Source organism: Anolis carolinensis, chromosome 3, assembly GCF_035594765.1.
Source record: "Anolis carolinensis isolate JA03-04 chromosome 3, rAnoCar3.1.pri, whole genome shotgun sequence".
NCBI classification, from domain to species: Eukaryota; Metazoa; Chordata; class Lepidosauria; order Squamata; family Dactyloidae; genus Anolis; species Anolis carolinensis.
Genome location: NC_085843.1, coordinates 12,218,258 through 12,224,257, shown reverse-complemented (window position 1 = coordinate 12,224,257; position 6,000 = coordinate 12,218,258). Strand labels below are relative to the sequence as shown.

General features: G+C 40.9%; 1 protein-coding gene across 2 annotated transcripts in view; it reads left to right on the top strand.

The window, feature by feature from the left end:
• The first annotated feature begins 832 nt into the window (after nucleotides 1–832).
• tenm4 (teneurin transmembrane protein 4) overlaps nucleotides 833–6,000 on the top strand; it is a 1,874,213-nt gene continuing 1,869,045 nt past the window's right edge. For both annotated transcript variants that reach the window (XM_062977060.1, XM_062977059.1), the window contains exon 1: nucleotides 833–1,496. The gene's annotated coding sequence lies outside the window, so the exon portion shown is untranslated. The remainder of the gene's footprint in view (nucleotides 1,497–6,000) is intronic.

Genomic DNA, 6,000 nt, shown 5'->3' with positions numbered 1-6,000 from the left:
GGTGAATTCTCCCCAAAGCTCTCTAGTATGTTCAGTTGCTGATCAATTCCTCTGTTTGCTATGTGCCATAGAAAAGGGTAGGAAAGGGTTAAGGGAGAGGCAGTGGGCGGAGACATGCAAATGGAGAGAGAAAGGAACACTGGGATGTGCTCACTGTAACCTTCAATGTCCTGGGAGGGAGTGACGTGGTGGCTCCACAGCACTGGGAACTATAGCCTGTTTGTGGAGTCTATCTGTGTGGGAGGACACCATGCCACATGCACACATACAGATTTTCACTTTTATTATGTGTATAGATTGTCCGTGTTTGCCATTTTTTTGTTAATAACCATGCTTTTAACTGCTTTTTAATTATATTGATAATTTAATCAAATACTTAACTTTTGTTGTGCACCGTATCTGATTTTTTAATGAGCAACCTTGAATCCCAGATGAGAGAAAATGCAAGATATGCTTGAGTGGGGATTTGAATCCTTTCCTTTAGAACCAAAGCACCATCCAGGGTTCTTATCTGTGATACTTAACTGGAGCCTCCATGCAGTGAATTTGTGAACATCCGCTACTAAAAAACAAACAACTGAGAAAGAGTTTTGCATTCACACATTGCCTCTCCTTTGCTAACAAACTTCGTTATTCTTGGGCTGCAGGCAAACAAACCCCTTGAGAACGTGGGGTTGTCCTAACTTATTTATTTTTTTACGGAGTCAGGACGTGTCTGCCTTCTCAGTACATTCCATCACAGATGTGAAGGAAACCACCTCAATGAGATTAAGGCTCCATTTCCTCCCTGCCAGCGGGCAGATCACAGCCAGACCGACTGTGAATACTGTGGGTATCCGTGCCTGAAAGGAAAGCCTTGATGAATAAGAAATGCAACTAGAAGAGGAGGAGGTGAGAGAACCCCCTTTTAAAAAACACACATACACAACTTTTTCTTCACTGGCAGGTGCCTCTGATAATAAAGAAGGTGGAATTCCGCTCGCTGGCTCTTTTCTCCTGCCCAGTTTGTTCCTTACTGACTGATGGAGTCCTTGGTGATCTATCTCGGCAAGGTCAAGAGAGTATAATTAGCAGAGGGATTAAAAAGATGCTCTGCTTCATGCGCCCACTCTTCCTTGCGCGGTCTTCTTCCGAATGCATCTCACATCTCCTGGCTCCCGGCTGGCTGATGGGCGTGCGCTGCTCCTGCCGACACACACATGCTTCTGCGCTTTCCCTGAGAGTGGAGCATTAGCAACTGCAGCTTTAAAAAAGACAGAAAAAGCATGCCTGTTTCCCCAGCTGGTGAACCTTCAGCAGCCACTGCCTGACGTTGTGGCGAGGAAGACAGCTCCAGAGGCAAGTTCCAGAAGAACTTGGTTGCACTTTGGGGTGGCCACTGTGACTCCTCTAGCGCTGGGCACCTTTCCAAAAGTCCTGGCATTCAAGGCTCATCGAGCTGTGTGTCGGGGTAGAATGCTGGCTGTCTCTGAAAGTGGAAGAGTTCACAACTCAAGGTATGTGCATGATCCAGTTTTATCTCCCCTCCTCCTGTCAAATGTCTTATTTCTCACATGTTGTGGTATGCTGCTATGATGCGCGTCTCTCCTTCGCAGGCTGCTGGGTGGCAAGTGGAGCTGGCAGGCATAGATTTAGCAAGTCACGGCAATGTAAATTAAAGCTCAGGTTAGCTTGGGGAGTCAAACTGATAACAGTGTTAAAACAGCATCATCCAAAACCAAAAGAACCCTTTTGTTTAGTAGGTGATATTACTAAGTGGGCTTTATTAATCAAGGTGCTTATTTAAAACCCATTTACATGCATGCCAGAAGGAGGTGTGGTTTTCAGGGATGGTTTGAAGTCTTTGGCAGACTTTTAAATAAACTTAAACACTTTGGTGGTTCTAAGTGGAGTGGGTGAGAAGGAAATGAATTTAGCCTTTTTAGGATTGCTGCCCAGGCATGGGAAACCTAGTTGGGTAAAGTTCAGGGAAAGCAGAAACTTGCGAACAATCAAGTTTCTGTAAAGTTAGGAAAAGATGTTTGCATTCATGAGGCAGCCTTGATGGCTCTCATGGATAGAAAGGTAACTTAAAGTGGTAAAGTTCCTCATTGCTATTTTGCTAGGGTTCTGTCACAAATGAAATTTGCTTTTGAGAGAGATTGACTGCTGCTTAGAGGTTCCAGTGTGAAAACTGGCACCTGTAACTTTAATATTTTTGCAGAAGAGGGAATTTCAGCAGGTTTTGCTTATCATGCAAGCAGATGATACAGAACACCTGCTAAAGGTCCAGGCAATCCTAGGCTACTACAGCTGGGTAAGGGATAACACTGGGAGCATGCCTTTAGTATTTACTGAGTTTTGCTGGTATATTCTCTCCTTTTAAATAAGCTTCCAAACATTTAGAGTGTAAGGGGAAATAATTTTATACTTGGAAAAGCAAGACTCAAAGTTTGGAGAAGTTTCTTTTTTGAATTACATAGAGGTCTCAGAAAGGACCGAATTCTCCAATTTTGAGCTTCCCTCTGCCTTTGTAAACTGGGTGCAGAGCATGTTGGTTGGAGAGGAAGCATTTTGTGCTTCATCCACCAGACTACTTACTCGCTTGTGTCCAAGATCTTGTTACCTGTGGTTATATTGAAATAAAGGGCTATTGTGGTGCCATTGAAATCAAATCAACTCCCCAGATGTGAACACCATAGAATTATCCTCCATGCAACCTGACCCTAGGCATGCTTCTTCAGAAGTAGATCCCATTGAGTTCAGTAGAACAAACTATGGGCTAATTAATATGATTAGCATCTTTAGAGGTCAAGTATTTTTCCTGGACTTTATGGCCCCGTCTACACTTCCCTATGGTTAAATTGGATTATATGAGTTTCCACTGCCAATAATCTAAGATAAGTAGATAATCTGAGATCAGATCCTGGGATATAGTGGGCAGTGTGGAAGGGGCCTACTTCTGAAGCCTGCAGGTGAAGATGGCATTGAGGCAGAACATCCTAGAACAGAGAAAACCAGGTATCTTGAACAATTATGAGCTGGTCATTGACCATAATAAAGTGAACTTGAACTTGATATTTTGCACAGAAGAAAAGTTTAAAGTAGGCACATCCCATCCAAATTGCAGCCTGGAATGATCTGACCTTAGAGACAATATTATGCCTCAGATTAATCATGATTCTGCTGATGATATTAAGGGATCCAAAGTGGAATATAAGAATGCTGCCTTTCACCAAATGGAAACAATTCAATGCACATAGGAGTCTAATTAAGCCGTTCATTTCAATGGACTATGATGAATGAAATGTTGTTGGACTGTGTTTGTTGAATTTTGTCAACTATGTGTAGCTTGTGGGAGAAATGATGTAAATATAATTGGTTGATCTCTTTCTTTGATTAATGGTTTGCAAACCTCACAAGGGATGCGGACTTGAGTTTCTTATGCATTAAAATCCTAGCCAGCCAAAGTCACCTGGATTATTCAATCAAAGGCAGCTTTGTCAGTATGTTTTGAGTGAATTAGAACTTTTGCCTCATTTTTTCAGCATTCATTTAGGCTGAAATGGTCCCATCTGTTCTAGTGATCCTATATGATTGAATTCCTTCTGCAAGTTAAGCCCCAGTTTAGTTGAAGTTTTGTATGGATTTCCATAAAGTTATTCATACGTACCACAATCTTTTCCAGGCATACTGTTCTCCTGCACTGTTCTTTAAAGGAATGTTTTAAGTTTCAACAAAAAGTTTCACCATCAAATAGAACAAAGGAAAAGGACACATTAAAACCAGATGAACATAACATAATATAATTATATTAAGTACCCTAATAAAATTAAAGATACTACTTCTGTGTCTTGTCTAGACTTCCTTCCTTCCCTGTTAAGTAGAAATTCTTCTTGAACCGTCTTGTGTTCCATTTGTGAAAAGAAAACTTGAATACTTCATGCACTGTTCAACTACATTACTATATTGCATGAGGAATGCTGGGAAATGTTGCTGTTTTGGGGCATTAATGTCGTATTGCATGTGTCAATAGCATACCCTGCATGAGTCTCACAGAATCATTTGCCACCCCGTTTTTCAGCTGCTTTGAAATGTCCTAGTTTCTCATTCCTCCTCCTACTTTCCCCCTTTGTCCTCAGCTTGATTCAGAGGACAAAAGTAGTTTGCACTCCATTAACTCAGCAACGGGAAATGGATAGGATGAATCATCTCCTTTTCTGTAGGCTCAAGCAAAAGCAAAATTTGTGGCCTCAGAAAACTCTTAAAGTGGAATCATGCTGGCCATGATAATCCATGTTTTAGTTACATACCCATTTGGATTACTGTAATGTGTTCTACTTGGGGGCTACCTTTGAAGAGTGTTCGGAAGCTTCACTGGTCCAAGAACTGTGACCAAATTATTAACTGGGGTTGTCTACAAGGGAGAGCACAACTGTCCACTGTCTGCCAGTTTGTTTCCAGGCACAATTCAAAATGCTGGTTATGACCTACAGTGATCCTTTGAATTAAAATTTTAATTTGTTCCGTGACCAAGCTCTTAAATCAAATCACTCTTATCTCAAAGCAAATTTCCCCAATAAAGTACTATTAATCTGTTCCACCCCCCTGAACCCATACCTCTGATCATTCTGGTCACCCTTTTCTGGACACTTTAAAATGACAAGAAATATAGTGAAAAAGGAAACCGTCTGCCAAAGGTTGGTGCTATACTTCATTATGTGTTTTAAAATAAGAAAATATACTTTATAAGTAACAAATAAGGTATAAATGCACATTAACATGGAACAATAAAAAATAAAGATCAATTTTAAAATGGTAGAAACACAAAGTTGTGGAAAGGAAGCACACAGCAGAAACTGAAGAGGCAGATGCATCGTTTTCTTCATACTGTATTCATTCCACCCTCTCTCCCTCTCTTCATGAAGCCAAACATACCAGAAATAAAAACCACACAAAATCAACTAACCCAGAGTTCCTCAAAGTGGACAAGAGCAAAGTGGACAAGAGCACAAGGCATGGAGGCTGCTCCCTTGAAGCCCTAAAGCCCTGAACTCTTGCGCTAGTGCTGCCTCTCGTGCCAGTGCTCCTTCTGGTGCTAGCTCTTAACTCAAAATGTTGATCGTATGTCAAAGCAAACCAGGCCAAGCACTGACTCTTAACTCAAATTCACTCTTAAGTTGGGATGCTCTTAAGTCAAGGTTCAACTATATAAAGCCATATTGTCTTAGGTCCAGGCTTTTTGACTGATTATATTTGCTTGTACAAGCCTACCAGGGAGCTGAGATCCTCAGGAACCTTCTCTCAGTCCCACCATCATTGCAAGCTCTGTTGGTGATGATGCAAGAGAGGGCCTTCTTGGTGGCTGCCCCTCGACTCTGGAACTGTCTTCCCAGGATGCATATTATGGCTCCCTTTTTGCTGTCATTTCAGTCACAGATTAAACCTTTTTTATTTTGAAAGCCTTTCAAGTGGGATTTTTTAAAGAACAAATCAAGTGATGCTGTATGGTGTTTCAGTTGTTTTTAAGTTTTAACTTGTTTAATATGATTTGAACTGGCTTGTTTTAATAGTTAAATATTTCATTCTCTTTTAAAATTCATATTTATATTTTGTACGTTTTAAATTGTATTGTTTTTAAGGTTATGAGCGACTCTGAGTCTTAATTAAGAGCCAAAAGCCGAATGATGATGATGCTAATAATAATAACCCAAAATGCAGACTGTGCAAGGAAACCGATGAAACCATTGATCATATCCTCAGCTGCTGTAAGAAAATTGCACAGACAGACTACAAACAGAGGCACAACTATATGGCCCAAATGATTCATTGGAACTTATGCCTCAAGTACCACCTCCCAGCAGTAAAGAATTGGTGGGATCACAAACCTGCAAAAGTATTGGAAAATGAGCACGCAAAGAAACTGTGGGACTTCCGAATCCAGACTGACAAAGTTCTGGAACACAACACACCAGACATCACAGTTGTGGAAAAGAAAAAGGTTTGGATCATTGATGTTGC